Source organism: Branchiostoma belcheri, unplaced genomic scaffold, assembly GCF_001625305.1.
Source record: "Branchiostoma belcheri isolate BF01 breed outbred unplaced genomic scaffold, Haploidv18h27 scaffold1, whole genome shotgun sequence".
In the NCBI taxonomy this organism is placed as follows: domain Eukaryota; kingdom Metazoa; phylum Chordata; class Leptocardii; order Amphioxiformes; family Branchiostomatidae; genus Branchiostoma; species Branchiostoma belcheri.
This window is the reverse complement of record NW_017802379.1, coordinates 4,216,093-4,235,236: the sequence shown is the minus strand read 5'-3', so window position 1 is coordinate 4,235,236 and position 19,144 is coordinate 4,216,093.

Sequence of the window (19,144 nt, the reverse complement as noted above, 5' to 3'; positions counted from 1 at the left end):
GAAAGCTCTTGAATTTTCGTCAGCTTGAAGGTTTTATCATTCTTTTGCGAGTGTATCTTTTTGGTATCTGTACCTGGGTTTCTCCCACTAGTCTGGTGAGACTGCATGCTAGGCAAAGTCCACATTTACAAAGTACAATGTATAACCTCCTTTTGGAGTTAACCAACAGACACAGCACACGCAATGCAACAACATCCTCTGTACAGTTGTGTTTGTTGCCCCATAGAAATTACAGGAGCGGGAAGTACATTATCTCAATTTACACTGTCACAATATATTACAACACATCTCCTACATAGCATGTAACAGTTATAAATGTTGATAGAACAGTTTAAAACTAGTGATAAATATAAGAAGCAAGTAGGAAAGTTCCTGAGTAGAGCAGTAAAATCTTTCAGGAAGTTATGTATGGAGATTTAAGCACTTAAAAACAGACTCCAAAAGTACATTTTGTAGCTTTGATACCTTAAAACTCACCATTTTGTCATTGAAGTTGTAGCATACTTTGTCATGGAAAATAATCATTAAGTGAACAGCATGTTTTTTTTAATACTTGTTACTAAAATTTTTGTTTGTAAAAGTAAATAAATACTGGTAGCTTAAATATATACATTGTACAGTAGCATTGTTTATGCTAATAGCATTGTTTCCTTGTTTTTACCTTTTATGCAGTGATCATGAAAATGTGGAATCATTTTAAAAAAAAATGACAGCATGGAATGCATTGCCTTTAGATTTTGAACACGGAGGTAACAGAAGAATGATTTAAGCATTTTGGAGAGACCACATACCATATGGTATACATGTACACGGTCACTGAGTGTTCTGAACATTAATACCAGTTCAGTCCATATTTAAACTTGTGTACCTTGTAACCAACACTTTACCATGGCAGTGGACCACTGACAGTATGACAGGTAGAAAAACTTTTACGTTACTTTTTGAGACTCTTTCTGTACAGGTTGCAGATTTTCACTGCTGAACTTTGACAAAGAAATAATCACTTAAAACTTCAGTTGCAAATCAAAAAGGAGCTTGAAAAAGTTGAGTTATGCATTGAAAATTGAAAGTCTTTTCGAAATCCATTGTTTACTTGAGACAATCTTTGTAATCACTTTGACATCTTAAAAACAATATATAAAACCTTTACTGATAACATAATATCAACCTTTCAGGTAACATTACAACTAAGCATGAGAAGAAAATGTCTGTTGCACATCTCTGGCATTACACAAATTCTTCGCTGTCCTCCAATCTCGGCTTGTCGATGGCGTATTTTGACAGGAAGGGTCCGAACATGGTGAGCGCGGTCCCCATGATCGCCAGCACGTACCCCCAGCCGATCTCACAGTTCCCGGGGTTGAACGAGGCTGCTGATTGGCCACAGTACATCTTGATGACGTTGGACTCCAGGCCGACTGGATAGATGATCAGACCCACGGAGCAAATGACAACTGCAGGAACAGGAGACAAGGACTGGGTTAGGGACCAGAAACAAGATATTTACCATTATGATCAATATTGGAATAAGAATAAAACTGAAGTCAATTAAAGACCTTTCTACATTTTGTAGAAGACCATTTTAAAGTGCATTTTACATCCTGCAAATCACCTTTATTATCCTACAGTATAACTCAATAATTATTTCATTACTCTTTGTTGTCCTTAACAACTACAACATTTTGAGTCATTGAGTCACTTAGCATGTTATAATTGCACTCATTTACATACATTACTTCTGATTCATGTCTCTGATATGTTGACCAGATGAAGGATTGAGCAGGAGACTTGTAAACCCCTGCCCATCCCCTGTGGTACACTAAGGCCAGGGTACCAGCTGAGCACCACCCAAACCATTACAATATTCATATTTATAAACATCACTCCTGCTGCGTCCGGTAATAAGCCTGATCAAACCTACAACATGTTGCTCCACCACTGAGAATATGTTTCACACTATGGGATTTACAGAAGACATCTGTACTTTGAGTTGATGTTGATGAGGTCATTTCACTTTCACGCACCTGACTTGGCCGACTACTGAATATCATCTATGTTTGATGATGATTTTAAATTCAAAACAACCATATGGAAAATTCCAGGTGGTTGCTTTCCGCCTGCTTCCAAAATGCTGTCTATTTTTCTACAAAACTAGGAGGAGAACTACCCAGATTTGAGCAGTTGCCAGTCCAATTTTTCTGACAATGATTATTATCATTATTGATAACCGATAGAGAGAAGCCAGCCAGGAACCACACTGTGTCAGAACCTTCTAAATCCAATGATGAGATAATGAGAAATTCCAGTTGGTCTTGATATAGCCTTTGTTACACATAGTTACAGAAATAATATTGGAAAACCAGGTATGTATCATTCATTGTCATATATTTCCATACTGAATATATTTAATCTCAGGGGACCATTATAGTCTGGATAATTACAGCAATTTCTGGCAGTGACACAATATTGCTAAGCACTGTATGGTCAAATAATGCCAATAAATACATAATTGTAAGGTACCGTCATAATGGCATGCAAATAAGACTGGTAGAGGTAGATATGAATAAATGTACAGGATAAAAATTTATCATGGTTCAGCAGCATCAATTTTGCAAAGCACTTGTTTTTATCATTATGAAAAATATTCAATATTTCTTTCATATTTTGTGAACAACATACATAAAAGTAGTTCTTTGTTTTGCCATGGGATCAACATCAGTTTCAGTATCAACTTTAAAACAGGATGAAACTACTTTGGCAGGAACAATAGAAATTAAGTCTTTAATTTTTTTCATTTTGAACTTCATGACTGCATGTACTATTCATCATAAAAGTGACTGCCCATGTATCTCATTATGAAACATGATATTATGATAATCCTCCAGAGTAAGGTACCCTTATTATGCTTGGACACAGACCCAGCTGAGCTGAAATAATAACATCAATTATCTAACACAATATCATCTGCATTTACAGACATGCTGGTCAAAAATAATAACTGATAGCTGTGAAGATACAGGGATTCTATCCTCGGAGGTAAAATCATGTGCCAGAGGGTTGTTACAAATTTGTATGGAATAAAAACAAGGTACCGGGGTAATTTGGACGAATCAAGCTGATAGATAGTAGACGGCATTATAGAACTTAATAGAAGTTGACAAGATATGGACAAAAAGTCATACTGGTAGTTTTAAAAATGACTGCATAATCCTATAGGTATATATGCTTCAAAGGCCAATGAGTTTGGTAGATAGTAAATAAAGTTTATCTGTGGCTACCAGTCCCACCAGAAATCATAAATAAAGACAAGTCAGTTTGCCAAAGCTGTAAATCTGCCAGAATGACCCACTAAATCTTCCATGTGCTGTCACAAATGCTTTGACGGCCTTTTAATGCCTCATCATTTGCATGATTATTTCCCTCCCAACAAAAGCCATGTTCAGGATTTTATGGACATGGACATGAAAAGCTATTCTCAAACCTCCATTAGTATTGTGCTTTAATGTTCATATTTAGCATCCCCATACAAACTGATGTCTTCTGTTCTATGAATATGAAATGAATAGCTAATCATTCAGTCGTAACTTTTTTTCTGAATTGGCGCCAAGTGAAATGAGGCATGCTGTAACTCCTGCTATTTTCAAGGCTATGTCATTTTGAAAGTTCAAGGGGGGCTGTCAGCGATATCAAAGAATATGGAAAAATATTCCATAGGGGGGATACGTTGTAGCAGTTGAAATGAAAAGCAGCAGGAACTAAATATGATCCTGTCTACCCCCAGAGGTTTTGGAATAAAATGTCAGTGACAGTGTTTCAGACACTTTCTACTTTTATTTAAATTGGTGTTGAATATACATACGGACATACAGATATGTAAAACTACATGTACAAGACATATAAAAATAATCAATAAACAGTTGAAAGTCTGAATAAAGTTTCGATTTCCTGGTACAGTTTGATCACTTTCCGGTCGGGTGATTGGAGGTAGATTGTCGTGAGAACGGTGATTTGTTTGTAACGGTGGCTGACGATGTAACCGCATCAGTGGAAATAAAAAGGCAATAGCACGCACCATTTGTTTGGGAATGATGTCTTTCCTTTTCATAGTAGAACAACTGGATTTTGGACGAGTATCGAGGTCTACATCAGTAGTATGTATAAGACATCTATCATACTCTCTTAAAGTGTAAAACTTGAGCTGATTCTTTCACGTGGTTTCTTGCATTGCCGGAATGTTGAAGCCAAAAGTAACTGGAGAAAGAAGGCAATCAGAGACAGCAGACCTCACCCCCTTAGGCCTTAGTGCTTTACGACCATTTCATCCCCACAGACAAAAATAGCAGCCCTCAGGATCTATGGCAATGAGGTGCATTGAGGATCACTGAAAGGCATACACAGACACACACTGAGACACACAGACAGACAGCGAGCCAAAAACAATGCCTCAAAATCTTGGGGAAGTAATAAAGTTGCTTGCTGTATGGTTGCAGTCTTAAGTCTTGAAGGTACATTGTACTTCATGACTTTCCCGGTCTTATCAACAGAGCTGCACACTAGGTACATCATAATCTTTCCTTCCAAGTATCTCCTTGGTGGGACATGTATATGTAAAGCATCCATTCTATTTGACATCTACATACTTTTCTAGATCTAATGCTGACTGAAAATGCACAGAAAAGTATGTAATGGCTGGTTTTAGTAGTATTAAGAGAGGCAATTGATTTTCCCTTGGTTGGATTTACTGCTGCAAAACCTCCTGTATGACCAAAGGTGGTTTTTATCTATATGCTAATTACTTCTTTGTGAAGGCGCATATTGCAATTAATGCTCCCGAGGAAGACGTGGCAATGTGGGTCACCAGCGGCATATTATTTCCTCATTATCTACTGCTAACGATCCTTAAATAGATGCTACTCTTTCCTCTCTGTGCCTGCAGTCACGTTTTATCCTGAATCAAAAAAGGAGTAATAAGAAATTGTGTGAGTAGAATCTGGTTGAATGTTTCGATATGAATTTTTAGCTGCCACCAGAATAAAATGTAATCATGGCTTGTTCCGTACAGTGTGTGATCCAAACTTTTCTGGTTTTGACTCTAGATCAATGATGGGGAAATGCAACTTAGTTCAAGCCTGCTTTATTTCTTTCATTGTCTATAGGGCATGCATTCACCAAAATGTCATGCTTCCTGTTTAAAAGAAATAGCATTGCAGTTTGCATTAAATCCTTAGGCATAAAAGTGCTTTCCTGGGGTAAAAGTTGATGCAAACTTGACTGAGAATGAAGATTTTAAAGTATATAGCCAGATCAGACCAGTTCACTATCCGTATATCCGTATACTAACCATTAGATGGCATGAGAAACAAAATGAATCTCAGATATATTTTCTATTACATCCCCACCTGCATCTGTATTAAAACATCAGCCACAGAGATTGGATCCCATCACACAGGACCACTCTCCCAAATAGCTGTTCACATGTAGCAGTTAAATAGAGAAGGGTTTGACCATCCCAAAGCACCAGGGCACAGGTGCAGGAACCCTGTTGATCCCTGCCCCAGCGCAGCCCATCATCAGTCTGTCCTGATTGGCTAATTGACTTGTCAGCATCTCCAGTACCTTTCATCTATCACCTGCACTGAGGGGAGGGGGGCTATACTAACAGTTCAGCCAACTTCCAACTCCTCAAAGGTATAATCAAGACATTCAAGTGATTTGTCTCATCTAAGTCTAAATATTTTTTCAATAAACAGAATCCATCCCCAAAAGAAAATGTAGGTGCATGTAGAAAAATGCATTTACTCTGTTGGCACAATAAATATCATCTTTGTACACACAATGAATAGAGACTTATAAAAGTTTCTAACAGATCATCAGTTACTGATGTTCAGGTAATTAATAAGCTACCTTTTTGTGAACACTTCCATTGGACACATTGGAATGCCTTCAAAATCCTGCCTAAGCCAATATTGAACCATGCTGTAAAGCCTGGAGGCTCCTAGTAGCATACAAACCAAAACACTCAATTCAGCATCACCATTTATCATTCTCAGCTCTCAACATTTCCCAATTTGGAAGCTCATTTAATGTAAGCAAATTCATAACACACTTCGATCACCTACTTATATTTGGTAGTCAAACATGAAAATAAGCACCAGAAACAAGAACAGACTTATCCAAGCCTCGATAGAGTGCTGAACATTTAGCACCAGCGAGGGGAGCCTGCCTTTTGATCGATACGCCAACCTTCCCCAGGGTAATTGCAAGGCTTTCAACTAAAACCTTTGGGTATCACTGATGAACAATCTACAGTAGGGCCATCCATTGTAATGCATTAGGTGCACATTAGATTGCCAAAGTTGTTCTTACCTGTCTATGGGAATCACACTGAAAAATGATCCAGGCCTTAAGAAAAATTGATATTGATGCTACAGAGTAGATTTCAGGTTTTGAGTGACAGTTTACAAATGTCTGTGTCTTGTACAATATATTCAAACAACTAGAAAATGCTTTTAACACACATGTAGTCTTAAAATAGTGACGATTTTTCATGATCAAAATACCATACTGATTTGCATCAACCTTTGGACATGCAAAGAATTGTTAATATATTTGGCAGATTATTTCATAACTCAAATTTATACCTAGAAGCACATCCTGGAAAATAAAGCTGCTCTTCTAAGACCCTGATATAGAATGTGTCAGATCTCATTATAGATAACTTCAGATATGTACATAATTCAAGGATATCTTTCATCTCAAATTACAAAGTTGTCTGGGCAAAGGGCAGTCATGTTTTATTCATGAGAACCATGGAGAAAATACTTATCATGTCTTTTTTCTTTATAGCAGCATTCTCACTTAATTTCTCACTGTTTTGTATTGTTTTCAGTATTTTTCACCCTGTATATTGATTTCTTAATTGCTAGTAATGATGTAAATTATCAGAAGAAGTGTATTCTGATGCTGATAATTGTAATATCAAATTTCAATTAAATCCATTCATTGGTCTAATTTGCCAGGAATAACTGGATTAGGGGTGTGACTAAGGCATCTAAGTCACCTATCCAACACCATCATTTAAACATTGGGTATTTACGTTGCTACAAGCCCGTTTATCGATTCACACTAACGCCACAAAAACGCAATTATTTTCCCACCATGTCCGTCATTTTTCACTGCTGACACCCTGCCTGGAGACCCTGCGACTGTGCAGCAGGAAACAAAGGCTACAAATCTGCCTGCTGCTAATCCCACATGACTAAAAGCTGCTGGGATTGGACATATATCTTACCAGTGTACCAACTCAGCCTTATCAGAATGTTCCAGTTGGGCAGCTCTGTGGAAGGCAGTTCAGTACCACGGCCCACGCTACTTTTCATCTCAAAAGTATTGAAGGTCATCTAATGCATTTATCTCCATGCATTAAGGTAATTTTAGTGCAAGAGTAAAAAAAGTGATAAATTCTTAATCCCCACTGTTGATAATGAATTTCCTTTGCTAGCCCATCCTTTGAACTGCCCATGTACCGTGTATAGTTTAGATTTCAAACTCAAGCCATTCAAAGTTTCTTCGCATGAGAAAGATTTTACTGTATGACCCTATAGCAACCTTAAACAACAGGCAAATGCTGTGGATAGCACTAAAGAAGAAGAAAATGTAGGCTGCAAAGTGCTGAGATTTTCAGCCATGTACATGTATGTAAAGGTGTGCATGCCTGAGCTTTTCCCAGAGGAGCCTTGGGTCACGATCATATTATCCAGGGGGCAGTGTGCACAACTGCAGATAGGAATTTTTAATGATGAAGCGGCAATAACGGCCTCCCAGGAGCATCGTCTGTCACGATGTTGGAGTCCAGGTTCTGACAGACACATTCTCCCTCAATACCAGGTATCGTGCACTGGAATTACTGTCAGTAACCTATATTACGGCATTTCTTCACAATTCAAAGAATAAAGCATTCAATATCCTTATGATTTAATAATTTGGTAGTGTACCTACACCCTAACCACTGAGCTTGACTCAATGAACATTGAACAAAGCAGAGCCTAAAATACGTGACGGAGCTTATTTTTCTTTCTTCAGAAGTTACCCAGGGAACAACCTTGGCACAAATAAGAGCTAAAATTCCCTATATTCAACAGCATCTGAATAGAATTAGAAGTTACTTTTAACTGTTTTCACAGGTTGAAGACAAAAGCAGTTTTTCATTGAAAGTGACATTATTCATGATTTATGGCACATACAAAATATAACAGAAACATATATGCTCACTAGCAGAACTTGACCTTGTGGATCATTCTGTGATGAATGCACAAGCTCTCTCACACTACATACTATTAATTCAATAAACACTTCTTTGCGCCAATGCCCATCAATGTAAATCCTCAGGCCTTGTGCTTGTCATCCAAAGTATTGCAAACACGTCAAGTCCAATCCTGAGTAAAATCTCTCACAATCTCATGGGAGACGGAGAAGAGCAAAAAATCCATTTTCCGCATATCAAGAGAAACAGCAGGCTACAGGATGCTGATGCTAAAGATTACAGGAGAGATGAAAACTCCCTGGCCAGTAGAAAATCCATCACAGGATATTGCATGTCTTTATAGTTGTTGTACTTCCTATGCTTCGCCTCAGGCAAATACTAATATTGCCACTCTCTGGAGTTTTTACCATGGCACAGTGTTCCCAGCAGACAACTGTAGGGGAAACGAAATGCCCAAAGCACAACACAGAGAGTTCAGAAATGTTAGAATTTTTGCCTCTCTATAACATTACTCCCTCACATTTTGGGAGGAAAATATTAATAAAAAATTTTGGAAGTGAAATAATACTGGTACATCAATTTTATTGAAGGTGAGCATGTTTTTTTAGGCAAGGTCTGAAAAAATATATTAGACTCCACTAGACATGTAGTTGAAGGCATGGAAAAGGATATCCAAAGGTACCTTAACTTAAAACACTTTCAATTCTTGTGCAAACACTGTAGAATGACAAGTGAAGGTTTGAGGTTGTAACTTCATCTAGTTTTTTGGCAAGGTAAACTTAAGTAAGACAAGGGCAGTATTTTCTCCTGTCCCTGGTGTGTGGAAATGGCCTTGCATGAAGCAGCTGCAATACCAAACCTGGCCACTAGGGAACCTGAGGTCCTCAGGCCATGACCTTGCAACATGCCATACTACAGATGACTGGGATCCATTGGCTGCATGATTATTTTAATAACTCAAAGTCCCTACAAATATATGCCTCATGTATGCAAGTCCTTGTATTTCAAAACTTTTATAAATTGCTTTGGCACCCAGAAAAAAACTATGCGAGTAACTGTAATTTCTATCAGAAACCTTGATAATATAAGTTACACTGCAATTTGGATAAGAACCATGCTCTATAATTGACCTTAATTTGGAAATTAAGATAAAACATGGACTATTAATATACTGCCAGAACTCCTTTAGTCGGCCAAATATGGTAGTGCCATGTCTTTAATACAGAATTGAATGTGAAGTGAGACCGATTCAGTGGAGGTGGCCATTAGGTCTGGCAGCGCTGGCCAATAATGGCCAGTAATGGGCATGTTAATGGTGTTAGGGCTGCAGGTATGCCGGCTTCAACTAATGCACTTAATGTGGCTGGAATTGCCTTTTTCATGGAACGGCGCAGCAGTGGGGATAATTATCGCTTTGATGACCTCGCAAAAGTCTTCACCGCAAAATCGTTCCGTTTATACTGCCTGTGGTGAAAAGAAATGGATTTGCCATCATTTGGAAAGCTGAAATACAAGTGACTGAAGCCTGTTTGATATAAGAGTAAATGACATACACTGTTTTCAGATTCCTTCAGTAAGGCATAATAGTTATAAATTTGTGTCTTGTATGTGCCAAATAAATGTGCAGAATCTTATTCCAGAAACATAAAACCTTTCCCGAGATTGTCCAACCATTAAAGTATGCCATTTGGTTTCAAGGGCAAGCACTGACTGAGAGCAACTGATTTGGCAGCAGTTAATGTCTTTCTTGATATAAGACTAACATTTGTCTGATAATTTCTCCTGTGTTTTACAAGGAATTTTGCTCCAAGCACTTTAATAGCTGAAGAATTTTGTTTCCTGTCTTTAACAGACTGGAACCAAAGCTAACCTCTGAGGAGTTCATGTGTAAACTTTGGGCTGACCCCAAGGCCCCATACAGACACTGGGGCACCAGGTGATGACAACCTCATCAATCATGAGATGTCTGGGGCCTTGCTGTAATTTGTTTGTAACAAGATCAACAGCAATTTTCCTCTATAACAATTTATCTCTGGGCAGATCATATTTGCAACCAATTACATTACATGCGATGTAGGCAAATGATATGCAGTATATTTGCAAATTCAAATGTTATATGTTATGCAGTACTTATTTGTGCTTTGAACTTGAAGCAACAATGCATGTGTATCAACCCTGATTGTAGAACAGCTATCATTCCCCTAGTCTATTCAGACTGCATTGAAACTAGATGTACCAACGGAATCAGGTGCTCGGATCACGGAAGAAACAAGTACTAAAGCCAAGGCCTGAGGTAATGGAAAGACATGGTCTAAAGTTTAATGGTCAAGTAAGTTTATGTTTGGCCTGGCCTGGACATTACCTGAACATCTGCCATACTAAACAATCCTGGCATTTGGACCCTTAGATCCTTCCACAAGTGGGAGTGAGAGTACAAATATAGACCACATGTCCCATTTTTCACTTGACCCAAAGGTTATTACCATGGCAACCCATATCTACCCATAGGCTTAGCTGTGTGGACAAGTGAATTCCAAAGTTAATGGCATCCTTGTTATATCAGTCATATCCGTGGGTGTTTGGCATGTTCCCACGACCCTGGAACTGGACTGTCTTACAACACAGGACATGTTTAGTCTCTTCCTGGGGAAATGTTACCATTTCCAGAACCAAACACACTTCAAACAGACTCAGCCACAAACACACAGTTCTACTTGGGAGGGCTGATGTTAACCTTTGTCCTTCTGAGGTAAAATAAAGGTACAATCTCTATACAAGCTACTGAGTTTGGCAGTAGGAAGAAGGTTAACTGTAGCAACCTTTAGTTGAACATCTCATCAGGTACATGAACATTAATCACTTTCCTGATAAGAACAGGAGTAAGTCATTATATATGTACAAAGAAAATAGCGAAGTTGGGAAGTATTTGTTCTATTAATGTAGGTTACATGTACATTTATATCATAGATGTTTTGTTGAAAAGTTTCAGGTTGTTCACCAAGGCTGAGAGTTTATTCCAAAGCCTGGTGTATTGTATTACAAGGACCTGTAAGACTCTTGTCTGCTTGTCAACAGACCTGTAACATATGACAAGATAAGAAAAGATAAGAAAACTCCTTCAGGTGACAGTACAGGAACAGTTGGCTCAGATTCAGATTGGTTTAGGATTAGAACAACCTGTGTAAACAGGAGGGGTGTGAGTCAGACAGTTATATTTTATGGCCATTTTAACTAGAAGCAGAAACCCTGTTACAACAATCATCAATCTCTGGTGTTTTCTTTTTAGTTGGGCTTCAACATCCAAAGCTCTCAACAGGATTGCTCACATCCAACCATTCATTTTTACACCATTGTTGAAAACTTTTTTTCTTTATTGAAATTCATTCTAAGTTAAATGAATATCAGTAGATATCATTTACGTGTTAATTGTTTTTTTTATTTATTCAGTTTTTTTTTCAGTTCATCAAGTTCTATGGCAAAAGTCTTTTCAAAAAGTTAATAGGATGATATGGGGGTCATACTGATATTCTATACACAAATCAGTAAGTTCAAAGGAAGACTGGACATAATTGGGCCAAGGCTAGACCAACTTGGCTAGACATATTAGGGGGAGTGGGTTGAAAGGTCACTGGAAGATTTATCAGGCGAGTTAATTGGTCTCTTTGCAATGTCAAACAAAAAGTAATGTTTGTATAGAGGCTTGAGGTGGGCATTCCACATTTACATTTGCAGATGGCTATTACTTGGTAAGGCAGTTGTTGACGAGCAATGGTCAAATCGTAAAATTGTAGATGTAAAAAAGCCAAATTACCACAAACCATGCCTTATGATCATCTACATGTTCCCTTGGAAATACCATTCGATAGATATGTGCAGTTCTATCTAAAACATTCATACATATGTATTAATGTTATAATGAAAGTTGTTCAAAACAGACAATCACAGATAATGTATTTGTACGTATTTGTGTCTGGCACACTATGGACAGTTTCTGACAGCCTGTTGACAGAAGTACACGCTAAACCAATAGACAGTGTGCTATCTGCCACATACATCTGTCTAGCTAGACTAATATAAATGACCTAACATCACAGTTAGCCATCACATGTAGCACGACCCAGACATGCAGAAGCTTCAGTTGTACATTGTGGGTTACACAGGAGAGGAAACATCTGGTGGATACAGTAAAAATCGATAAACTGCTTTGACTGAATGTTGAATTTTGTATCACTGTTTGTCATGTCTGTGTCACATCTACTATGTCTTTGACAGTGAGCAGATTATAATAACTGTTGTATGCGCCATGCATTTTCAGTGGTCTCCAGGTAAACTGCAACCAGTGAACTTTTAAAGATGCAGGTCACAGTAGCACAGCTACATGATTTTCTCCATCGCTCACTTGGATGCCTGTGAAACTTGAAGGTCACCCTAATGACAAATCAACCTCGTGGGGAGCGCTTCCAGGTACCCAGACAATTTCATCTGTCAAGGTCGGCAAAACCATCCCGGAAAATAAATGGAGGTCATGGAAGATGGAACTCTCCAAGGTTAAAAGCTTCTGTGTTTCATTCCAAAATTCTCACAAGAAGCCCAGACTAACTACTGTCAATGGCTGTTTGAATGGCCCAGACTTTCAGACTGCTCTGAATGGGTTTTCATTTTCTCTAAACTTATTGGTGTCATGTCTACTTGATGTCATGGCAGGAAACTAGAATAAGGGGATGGTGATATACAGAAATGTATAACACATCAAGGCAAGGCAATCAGATGCTTCTGCAGAAATTAATATTATAAGGTCTAAAATAGGCAGTAAAAGACTTGTGTGTGTGTGCGTTGTGTGCAAGTGTTTGACATGGGTGTTCCAACTTTGATCTCATCTGTTATAGTGCATGTCTTTACAGTGTTAATTATCAAACTAAAATGTATGTAATTCACAAGAATAATAAGGAAAAACAATCAATACCGATACATCACAATATCACAGACAGGTATACAACCAAAGTGATGGAAATCACAGCAATATTTCTTTCAGTGGTCGTAGGAAATGATAGCGACAGGCAATTCCATTCCCGGCTTTGCCAGCTTTAATACCTTGATGGAGCACTTAGTTAAACTGGAAACCATGAAATATACAACATAATGGCTGCTCTGTGAAATGAATGTAAAATTTATAGCGGGTCTGAGGAGGTACCGAGAGTGGTTTTCTGTGATTACCATGGGATGTTCTATTCTTATACATGGGAGAGGGGTGTTAATTCACTAACCATCCTAATACCTGGTGAAGTACTCAAATAACACTGTCAATAACTGAAACTGTCTTATAACTGTCTCATATAAAAATATCCCCAGCAAAAAAGCCATTAGCTTATCAAAAACCAAACAGTTCTCTGGCATATCTATTACCACATGATAAACTGGGTGGTATTACTACTATTTAGTATTAGGATGAAATAGCCAAAGAACATGCAATGTCATATAGCTATATATAGCATCAAACATATTAACACATTATTGGTCTAAGTAAATGGCACCTTCTACAGCCTAAAAATTGTGCCTTCAAGTTCAATACCAGGTGACACAACAGTCCTTTTAGAGTATATAGGACCTTTCCACAGAAAATGGAAATTAATGTTACCTATATCATAAAAATGTCAACCTGCACTATATTTGAACCTATGGGAGCATGAATAATCACATCAGGTGCAGCAGTAATCCATCTCAGTATCGGTACCTTGCCAAGTCAAATAAACCCAAGGCTACATGACACCTGAATCTGCCATTTTGATGTATTGAAGTCCGTGAATAGAGAGAAGCAATCAACTGTAGGATAACTCAAATAATTTATGAGCTTGTCAGGGGTCAAGACCAGGAAGAGAGATTAATGACGCAATACTCATTCCTAAGCACCTGAGGAGCTGATCCTTTTGTTCCTTAGTTCCTCAAGTCTCTTTTCAAGTCATTAATGGTAAGATTAGGTAGGCCCCAAGGTATTTCATTGTACATCAAAAGGTGTGAAAAATTGAGAGTAATAAATTTCCAGGTCCAATAGGACACTCATCAAGAGTACCATGAATATCTGATTGACACATTTTAGGGTGGAGTTGTTGAAGTTCCTGAAGCTAGAAGACTTTTAAAACGTTCATTGTGAATAAGACCCAAAGGGAAAAGAGCAGTTCTTTCTAATGCAACATACCAAAATAATTCTGAACGACTAAACATCATAAACAGTTTGAACTTGAATTGTCCTATTCCTAGTGTATGTACATGTAATTCCCAACAGTAGCCACTGCAGATCTAGACTTTCCTTCCAACTTCCAAACAAGGATTCTTATCTTTATCTCTGTAATCCTTGGGATCTTCCCTGGGATCTTGGGGGCATTAGGGCACCTCCTGAGGATATTTTTCTAAGCTTTCAACAGGAAATAGGGAGAGGACTTATGGTTTTCTCTCTGCCCTGTGTTTGACCTCTGAGGAGACTAAATGTTTTGAAAGTCCAAACGTCCGGATGTAGAAAGCTGCAGGGTACCACTATATATATAAACTGATGTAGACTATGGCAACTGTGGTAGAAACGACATTGCTTTGATTTTTGAAGAAGCCAAACAAGACAGTCTATGTTCCTTTACTTTAGGCTGGTCTCTCTCCACAAAAAACACAATTGCCTCCAAAATGGCTACAAACTCCTCAGGTGAGCATGGCCCAACTATACATTCTATTTTAGAAGTAACATTCCATAATTTGTACATTACCTATCATAATAGCATTCTGGTTTAGGTTCAACCCCTTCAGATATAATGGGGGAGGATGGGTAGATGGCAAGTCAGCTTAATAACAAGTCAAGTAGCTTATAACAAGGAGTAATTAATTAAGCTGTGATCAACTGGATTAGGATTATCTTTAGGATGATCTGTTGATAACAGCTTGCCTGAGAAATCACACCCAGAGAAGTCATAACTCTTCAAAATGGTATGGTTACACCAAGGAGGTTCCACTGTGGATTTCTGTTGACATGCTGCCAAAAGGAACAGTTTCCAGGCAGAGGTGCTGTTTTAGGGATGACTGATGGGAAGCCTCAGCTCTCCCACACTTTCCTGTGTGTCTGTGAAACCTGCATATTTACTGATGGTAATGACTGCACAAGCAGCTGGGGGATTGTCTCCACTTAGCACCTACTTAACAAGGACATCAGGGGGATGTGGGGGTTTAACTTCCTCCTCCTGTTTTTGTTTGATCTTGCCAAGGATGATGCTGATTATTTACATATCAAATAGGGCGTGGGTGATAAGGTGATACTGTAGTCATCATTGGTTGAACTTGCATGTAACCTCCAAGCAGATGTAGGATTAGGTGATGAATTCAGTGATGATTATGCAATGTTACTGGTACATGTTAATCTCCAAGCAGATCATATGGTGGCAAGGCGGTATCCATTGGCCAGAGGAGTGTCCAGTGGCTAATGGACACTCCTCTGGCCACTGGATACTGCCTTGCTACCGTATGATCTGCTTGGAGAGTGGGTACATGTATAACCATTTAACTCCATGGTATAACCAAGGAGGTTCAATTCTGAATTACTTGGTATCTACCAGACTACAAATCCTGAATATCCCAGGTTGCAACTTCTTATTCTTGTCTTTCTTTGTGAATCCAAAATCCCTTCCAATCCTCTGTGCAAAGAAAACCAAAATGCTTCTGCATTTTCCAGTCTTTCAATGAGAGATTAACAGGGCATTTCCTTGATCTGTCAATTCAGGTGCGTTCTGGCCACTAATACCAACAGAAAATTTGCAATGCAAGAGTTGCGAAGGATTTGGTTGGGCTGGTTCAATATAAACAGGACTGTCGCCACCAAGATTATTTGTTCATACAGCACACTGAGCACATTGATAGAGGATAAAGGTGACTTATAGCACTTTGAAAACATCCAAATGGTATTATGTAGTGGGATATGGACAAATGATTACTCTTCATATGTACAAAGTGCATATTTGAACAGGACAAATCAGTTTCGAATTTTCAAAAGTCGGGATTAGTGCTGAATTGTTTCTTCTGACAGGTGAAACATCCCTGAAGAATGTAAAAAAACTTGCTGTCACACTATAATACAGTGTAGTTCAAACATTTGAAGCTAGGACAGTGAGACAGTGAGTGGGGTAAGACAGACTGCAATGCCATCAATGGTATATTCATCTTCCAAACAAATTGAACTTTTCATCTAAACCCATAAAAGATTCCATTACTTTTGTACCATCAAGGTCCTTATCAACATATGTTGTTTTTCTTAATGTGTCAAAAGTAATTTAGATCTACTCAAATGGCAAATGACAAATTCCATACATACTTTGGTACTAAAAGTTATAGGGGGTGTAACCTTTGGCCTGACTCACAGAGGAGTCCTCCTCTGGACACTGTCCTCTTTGTGTGAGGCTCATCCCCATATATTGGATAATTATGGAGGTACATCAGGCCTGATAGTCTGCACATGGCCTGCATGGGGGATCGGAGAACTGTTTCTATTTGGTTCTACCAGAGGGGGGCAGACTGGAACCAGACTAAACATGACGGAGATAAATGTTTATTTTGTGGTTGATGCTTCTGGTCATTATTACTATTCTCTTGGGATGTCTCCTCCTTGCCTGGTATCTATCCATCCTATTCTAGCTGAAGTCCACTCCTTTGACTGCTTCTCAGTAGAATAGTCTGGCATCCATCCCTGGCATCATATAGGCATCTCACCTAACCTCACTGATTTAGGTATCTATGTTTTTCATAAGCAGTGTAGCAGGGATTGGACCTTCTAATACCCATTCATGATCAATCCCTGTTACCATGCATTGCAACTCTGATCCAGTTTCTCTCAAAAAGGTGAATATTCCAAATGTCAAAAGATTGTCTATTTACCACCTGACTGTTGGTCCAATCAAGACAAGAGTCTTTGAAAACTTGAGCTCCTGTGACTTAATGTCTCTGCTATGCCTTGATCTCCTTAGCGTCTACTGTTAACAATGTGTTTCCATTTGTGTCCCCAGTAACATGGAACGTAGGCATGCCTTTGAGTGACGCCTGTTTTCATCTTCAATCAGCGGTTCAAATGCAATCTCATTGCTGCAGAGGGCGGCCTTTGTTGGCCCTGTCTACTTCATCAAGACTGACCTATTTACTTCCAATTTCTCCTAACATCCTTAGGTACCAAAAAGCCTTTTAATCATCAGTCACCCTAGTCAGTTCTCAACCTCCAGTGCAGGCTCTGTGGCCGGCCAGGCTTTTGATATCATCAGGGTCTGAGAAAAGCAGCTTAGCAAGTGCTTGTCTAAAATAACATACCTGTACATTTTACATCTAAAAAAACTCCCAACACAGTGATGAAGCTACATCAGCTTTTTCCAGCTCAAGATCTTTCCAAATCTTTTATCAGATTTTACCAAATCAAAAATTGCATCATATTGGGCCATGGACAAAGTTATAATATAGGTTCTGCACTGATTCCCCATTGCAAAAGAGAAGCAACCCAAGAAGAGCTCACCACTACCTTTTTATCCCCACCCCCCTGTGTGCTTTGCCCCATTTAGAAAACCCTCCCAGCAGGAGGTAAACACACAGGGCCAGTTTCATGCTCCACTCCTAATCCGCAGCAAACATGCAGATACTTTTCCTGCAAACTTTGGTTACCAAATACCACTAATGAGTTTCACAGCTGTCCTTGAAACCCAAATGCTGATTGCTGGGAATTTGTGTGTGATTTTAGATGCGCGAAATCTAGGGGTGCGCCAGTTTAATGAGCAGTGCTGAAATCCTTTGGGGATACATTCTGATTTTAGATCTAGCTATGCCTGCTGTGAAAATCATTCTGATGAAAGGTAGCATCTCTTGGTTGGATGGGAGGAGGCAGAATAAAATGATTCATAAGCTCAAGTTCAAAGTCTCAATGCATATAGCTGATGAAAGTTCAAACCAGTACCATTCTAACCTGGTCCAAGTGTACGTGACCTTGTGTATATAGGATTTGGAGCACGTACGAAGGACCTAAAGTGGTAGTTGTAAAAGCCCTCTAGTATTCTCAACAGCAAAAAAAAGAAATGTTTGCACACTCCCTCAAACACTCTCTCTTGTTCTTTACAGTCTGCACTAAAAATAACCTGTTTGAAATGCCGAGTTGACTAGTTCCATGGAATTTGATGGAATGGACCAAAATAACAATGAATCTTTTTTTTCTCAAAAAGGATATTGCCAGACATAACTCATGCGGAGGCTGTCATCCCAAGACACATTATTTATTTAGTGTGTACCTCCAGGGTGGCTAATAATGGCTTTTGCTGTCATCACTGCCACTGCATCACTCTTACAGCCACTGTAAGGGCTAAAGTTAATCATATACTGTTTTCCGTCAAGTCACATCACAGTAGAACAAAAAATGACTCATAACTATGGTATACAGTATATTAATTCTTTATACATTACAGCAATCAATCAATCAACCAACTAATTAATTAATCAATCAATCAGTTACCAATTTTTAGTTGATAATTTCTTATCACAGAGTCGACTTAAAACTTTTTGGGCTCAAGTGTGTTGATGATTTTTCCCACGAAAAAACTTTGTAGTGACTACAGACTGAATTGATGGTGACTACTATTATCAAGGAACTTATATCATACCAAGGAGCTCCTTGATCAACCTCCTTGATTATATATAATGAGTGAAACACAAATTTTCATGTTGCCTTTTTGCGGGAACAACAGTAAGAATCGATCATGCCCTGAAGGAATGTAGTTGTAACACATCACTACAGAATGGCACTAGAAGGCAGCAGATGCATGTGAAAGGGGTATTGACACAGGGTACATAAAGCCTGTAACTTTCATGCTGGGCACTATACATGCC